The sequence below is a fragment of the Octopus sinensis genome, linkage group LG19, assembly GCF_006345805.1.
Source record: "Octopus sinensis linkage group LG19, ASM634580v1, whole genome shotgun sequence".
Classification (NCBI taxonomy): Eukaryota; Metazoa; Mollusca; class Cephalopoda; order Octopoda; family Octopodidae; genus Octopus; species Octopus sinensis.
The window spans coordinates 22,563,693-22,571,127 of record NC_043015.1 but is presented as its reverse complement, the minus strand read 5'-3'; positions in this window follow the sequence as shown (position 1 = coordinate 22,571,127).

Here is a 7,435-nt window from a genome sequence, read left to right as displayed (position 1 = left end):
CAACGCTTATATCTCTTATCCTTTTAATGAAGTTATGAACGTCACACATTTTCATTTCCTGCGCATTTACAAATCCGTATTCAAGATGCCGTGTAGGAAAAGCGATACATTTTAAACTTATTCCATTTTGACAGATAGACATTTTATGTAAATATCAGTTGGTTTTAAGAACATGAACATGTATCATTACGTTATAACAACGGGATTGATGTAAAAGGAAATTGTAAAAATGTCAACTTATGTGCTATGTTTTATTATTATTGCTTGGAGACAAAACACACTGAGAGATGTTGTTGTTATATCATTGTAACGTTTGTATATGTTTTGTATATTTATATTATCACAGATGGTGTGTACTGTCAGTATGAAACTCTATCTTGTTGTCATGAAAACAAAGTAAATATCAAAATATAATAAAAGCAAAAACAAAAACCATTAAGCCAACAATTGTCATGTGATAATATGTTTCAAAATATGCATGACTGAACGGAAACGAATTCCAAGATGTGAAAATCCAAAAAGTTTAGAAAGAAAATAGCATTTCAAGTTAGAATCTACCTCGTAATATATGTTTGTTTAATATGGAAATTTTGCAAATTAGTTTCGGTGTATACCAGGTAATAAAGGAAGAATCGTGATACCTCGTACTTCTACATTCGTTCGGGAAAATTGTTGACTCGTTCAGAGACTTACGGATTTAATCTTTCAACAGTTACAGTTTTGGACTCCAAATCGGTACCATTTTGAAAGGTGTCGTAGTGTAGCTTATTATATCGACATCACTGTTTCTTTGTATTAGACTTTATTTATCGAAGCAATAAAATACAAGAATAATAGAGTAACACAACCAGTTGTCTTACTTTGTCCGTCGAAAATGAATTGAATCAGTGTAGTGTCGATTTGAAATCGTCTCCGTCTAAATTTGATTGATTTCACTAATTATCATATAGAATATATAAATCTGAAACTATTCGCTACTCGATATAATGGAATGTATTTTGGCCAACAATGCGTGACATTGTGCTTAAGTTATAAATCAATATTACTGATAGTCAGTGACGAAAAACGACTCCGGATCCTCCCAATTATATAATTGCACTTGAAAATACGGCAACAGGTCTCGAAGGACGAGTAGAACACTAAATTAAAGACGTCATTTATTTAGTTTTGCACCTCTTATTTACAAGTTTAAGTTCTGCTATAACCGACTTGTTCATTGGAATAATGATTATAAAATAATTACCAATAATTGCCATTGATGCAGCGTTGTTCTAACGCAAAATATTATATTGTATAATAATGGCCGTCGTATTTTATATTTAATTACATAGATACAAAAAATAATCGCCACTTATTGAGGAAATGAAAACGAGGACAGAAAAAATAAGACAAATATCTATAACAATAAAAATGCTTTTATTTATTTTTTTTTCTACTGTTCATTTTTGATAAAACATTACCAATAAAATTCTGATCACGATAGTTGTTATCTATATCATTAGCATTGCTGCCATTGAAGAATTGGATGGTTATATAATTTTTCTACCATAATTCTTACTATAATTCGTCTACATTTCCAACTAGACTGCTCATTAAAGGTACATCGGCTGTAGTGGATAAAGACATATCTGTAATACGAGTGAGTAAACGATACTCTCTTACTTCATTTATTCTGCAACAATTGCAATAACTTCGTTTTCAGATTTAATTCTTTGCCATTCAAATCCTGCATAAATATGCTGTGATGCTGCAGTTGTGAATATGTTACTAAAAACAAGTCGACGTGATAGACTGCAGCTGGAATCCGGTTCAAAGCCATAAGTATGACTCAGAAATTGTGCGTTAGTTATAACTAATGAAGAAATATACTCAGTCAGCCACAAATATGTGAATGCCACCTCTAAAATCTCAAATTTGTAGGGTAACATTTACCATCACAGTATGACAGATCATCGCAGTATACAGGCGTAAACACATATAGTGGTCGTTCTAGTGGATAGCCAGTCGTCAATGGTTAACTAGAACAGCTTCTTTTCGTCCATATCGCCAATTTTGGTGTCGGTGTTACGGAAGCAGACAGCAGATAGCCCTTAATCCCTTCACCCACGTTCCATTGAAACATATACAGTCTGAAAGGCGGAGAGAAAGAGAGCTGCACAGGCAATCGGCTGCGTGCTCATTACAGTCAAAGAGGCAGGAACAACGTGAAATAAAGTGCTAGGATGAAGATAATCCGCGCTGTTCTGTCCATGAATGAAAAACTACATTATGGACGTGCGTCGAACACCCTAGAACCTTTTAAATACTGCATGGAATATATATTCAGACTGGCAGACTAGAGTTCCTAACACATACTGCGTTGAGCCGGAAGGTGTTAGTTTTGGCTTTGGTATAGTATTACGGAAGCAATGATTGATCTGTGATTTGCGCCAAGTCGTTTAGCCGAATACTTCCATAAATAAGTCAGCTCTCTTGATGATGAAACCAGGCTGCACATCAATAACAGCACCAGCAGGACAAATGTTTATTCACTTTTTATTATTAATAGTATTTTTTGCATCATTTTCCACTAAAGATATGACCGGTTAGAAGCAGTCTGTACTAAAACATGCATTCTATTTATGCTATATTTATCAAAGCATACAATGCCATATTGGGAAACGGAAACCGATATTGGATAATGTATGACTAGGTTTCAATTGGGACTGAATGAAGGACATTGAGTCACGCCCGCATTTTATTTACACATGGTTCACCTAGATTGAATAAAATAATGAATAAATAACAACAGGGAGAACAATGTCCCCTTGCACCGGGACTCAAATTCGACAACTTCTATGAGTTATGTGGGCAAAATGCCTCCTAGAATTAATAATTAAATAATCATTACAGTCTCCAAATAACAAAACAGTGTTTCAAATAAAGAGATTGGACAGTTACGGCTAAAGATTTATGACAGAATTGGACCTAAGACTAAAAAAAAAGCAAATAACATCGTCATCATCGGCGTCGTCGTAATCCTCCTCCTCATCATCATCGCTATACACAGAATCTTTACATTCCCACCATGATCACACCTCCAAAGCATTTTGAAATGACCGGAAGGGAATGGGTGACGGAAAAGTTCTTTCTTATGAGGTACGTGTGCGTATGTGTGGGGATGTGTGTGCATGCTAGTCTGTGTGTAGGTGTATGAGTATGTGTGTATGTGTTGTGTGAGTGGTGTTTGTGTGGTTTTGGCTGATTATATGTGTATGTGTGAGTGACACATAGCAGGAGTGACAGTGCTTGGTGTAGTTGTGTGTCTCTTCTCATGTCCGCTAGACATAGATATATGTATGTGTGTGTGTGTGTGTGTGTGTGTAATAAAATGTGACAAGTATTCGGTTGCCATAATAATACTCAGATTTTCGGATGTCGGGGCGGAAACCTGCTCCGGCATCTCGTCAGTTATCGAGGCAATCAAAATATGCTATGAAAATCATCATTAAACAGGGAAATTACTATGTAATTGACCTATTTCTTTACTAACCACAAGGCGCTATACACAGACAGGACAAACAAGGACAGACAAACGGATTAAGTCGATTATATCGACCCTAGTGCGTAACTGGTACTTATTTAATCGACCCCGAAAGAATGAAAGGCAAAGTCGACCACGGCGGAATTTGAACTCAGAACGTAAAGACAGACGAAATACCGCTAAGCATTTCGCCCGGCGTGCTAACGTTTCTGCCAGCTCGCCGCCTTATACTATGTAATTGACCGTTATTAAAACAAACGAGCAATTAGAATAGCCGTTAAATATGGGGGAAATAACTGAAGGGGTGGAAGCAATAAGTAAAGAAGTAAAAATACTCATAGCAATCGCGTATGTACGCATGTACATACATACACATGCGCGCGCGCACAACGATGCACCGTCGTTCTAATAACTCTTTTCTCTTAATAACGGTAAATTACATGGTCATTTCATTTTGTTTAACGGTCATTTTCATAGTATATCTTTATTGCCTCGATAACTGAAGATATGCCGGAGCAGGTTTCTGCCCCGACATCCGGAACTCGGAGTCTTATTATGGCAACCGAATACTTGTCACATATTATATTTCAGATAAGTTCCTCTATTTACATAATATCGAGGTCTCTTTCATTCTTTTGTTGCCTTACCATTACTATTAGTGTATATATATATATATATATATAATATATATATATATATATATATATATATGTATATATATATTAAAATATTGGTTTTTCTTTACATACACACGAAGTCAAAATTTTAGTGCATAGGGAATTTCAGGATTGATAAAATATTTTCTCGAAATTGACAAGTTTTGAAAACAGGACGAAAATAGCTGGGCCTAGTCCAATAATCCGATACATTTTAGCTGAGATTCTTACAGAAAACTTTTCATAACGCATTAAAACGTAACCTGTACAACTTAAAATATTGACGGTAAATTGTTAGAGCATTTTACAGAAAATGTAGACAGAACCGACGGGCAAATAAGAGAGACGGTCCTCATCGCATATAGACATACTTGCACGCGCGCACATATACACGCACACACACACACATACATACATATTTACATACATACTCTTTCTCTTTTCTCTTTTACTTGTTTCAGTCATTTGACTGCGGCCATGCTGGAGCACCGCCTCTAGTCGAGCAAATCGACCCCGGGACTTATTCTTTGTAAGCCCAGTACTTATTCTATCGGTCTCTTTTGCCGAACCGTTAAGTGACGGGAACGTAAACACACCAGCATCGCTTGTCAAGCAATGCTAGGGGGACAAGCAACGATACACAAACACATACATATATGCATATACATATATACGACAGGCTTCTTTCAGTTTCCGTCTACCAAATCCACTCACACGGCATTGGTCGGCCCGGGGCTATAGCAGAAGACACTTGCCCAAGATGCCACGCAGTGGGACTGAACCCGGAACCATGTGGTTGGTTAGCAAGCTACGTACCACACAGCCACTCCTGCGCCTAAATAAATACATACAAAATGGCACATCGTCGGTGAAGACGATAAATGTTCCAGTTGATCCGATCAACAGAACAGCCAGTTGATTTTATTAACGTGCAAGTAGTTGAGCACTTCCCCCACACACAAACACAAACACAGAGGCGCACCGTCAACACAGTTTTCAGGGAATTTCAGCGTGACACAGAACGTGACAAATCTGACTCTTTGAAATAAAGGTATCACTCAGTTTTTCCAGTTGAGTGGACAGCGTGAAATGAAGTGATTTGCTCAAGGACACAACGGGCCGTCGAGAATCGAATACAAAACCGTACGACTGTGAACCGGATGAACTGCTAAGCCACTAGCGTGAGCCACATGGTCTTTCGCGTTTACTTAACACTGTGGTTCCCAAAGTGGAAGGTACTGCTTCACTGAGATCGGTAGAAATATCTAGAAGGGCGTTGACGAAAGTGGGAGCGATAATGGGATGGCCAAAAGGAAGCAATGGTTTAATTAGGTTAAGTTTTATTTGTGAAATAAATAGTTGTTTTGAATTTGCTTCAGTAAGTGGTCTGTGTTTGGAGGGGGTTAGTGTGAGGAGGGGGAGCGCTAGAAATGTAGCCTGAGTAATATTTGTGGGGATAACCCGAAAAGAGTTTGGGAAACACAGACTTAACACACACGCGCATGCATACAGACAAACATACACTCAAACACATATTGAAACACAATCTGCATGATCATATAACGGAACACGTTTAAACAAGTACGCAACAACCAAACTTTTAATTATCTCCAAAATATTGGCACTTGTGCCTATGAAAGAAAACAATATTAGATTGAAACACATTATTTTACACGGTTTATTTAGACATAGAGAGAAGATTAAGGAAAGATAGAAGTTTACGAAATATGTTGCGAGTTGGCAACGGTTCACTTTCATAAACTCTGCAATATTAAGCCGAGCATTATATCTTACCCATCGTTTCAAAGTATATTTTCGTATAGACTTATTGCTTCTAGAATCTTTCTATTATTAGTACGTGCTTCAACCACGTGGACACATGAAAAGCCAACTTGACCTCAGGCTACAATAATATGTGTGTGTGTGTCTCTCTGTATCTATGTGTGAATATGAGTTAGTATTCAAGTACATATATATATATATATAATCGTTCTGCTATTATTCACGTATCACTCGCTGCACCGAAAACACGAAACCATGACACCTTGCAAATATTATCAAATTAAGTGTAGAATCCTGGTGTCAATGGAAATAGCAACAACACAATTATTCACGATACGTATATAGAAATTTATAAAAAAATAAAATGAAATAACTGGAAAAAATACAGTATAACAAGAAGGAAAACAAAACCAGTCGTTTGCACTAAGGATTAAACTGAGTCACATCTTGAAAAGCTGAGTCTTATTTAAACAATTACATATACGCTTGAAATAAGCGAGTGGTGTATGAGAGACCATACGAGCAGTAAATCTTCGGAACTAATATTATTTGTCGAACTGCTCTATGGATGACCATAGAGGAAGTATATATTCAGGAAAAAAATGTTTTGCTAATGCGTTTCTGTAGACATATAAGTTGTGTCCAATATATATAATAAAATCACTCATCCATATTTATGCTTTATCTATAATACTTATGATACGTGTGGTATACTTTATGTATGCGCGCGCGCGCGTGTGTGTGTGTATGTGTATGGTTGGGCTTGTTTGCTTGTGTTTGTGTGTGTTCAAGTATAACTGTTTTTACGTGGTTCATTGATGTGCCTCATCGGATAATGGCTCATATATAACTGTGTATTTGCATGTTTATAAAACAATCTTTCGCATACATAGATTCACGTGCATATACATATATACCCTCACATATAGAGATATATATGTGTGAGTGTGTCTGACACTATATGTAAGCATACATATGTATGTGTGTGTGTGTGTACATATGTACATATATCTACATAAATGTATATATACATATATACGCAAGCACAAGTGTATATATATACATACACACACACATATAAATATGTGTTTATATATATACATATACATACATTTGCATATAAACCCACATTATATATATATATATATATATATATATATATATATATATATATATATATAATATATATATATATATATATATATAATATATATATATATAGGTATGTTATACATACATACATGCATATATATATATATATATATTATATATATATATATATATATATAGGTATGTTTATACATACATACATGCATATATATATATATAATATATATATATATATATATATACATACTAATAAATATTATATAGATGTGCAAGCATATAGAGTATTCTTTAAGCTCGTTTTGCATGCGGATTACACTATTTCAGTATAGTATATCATTAAATAGCATCTTCTAAACCATAAACT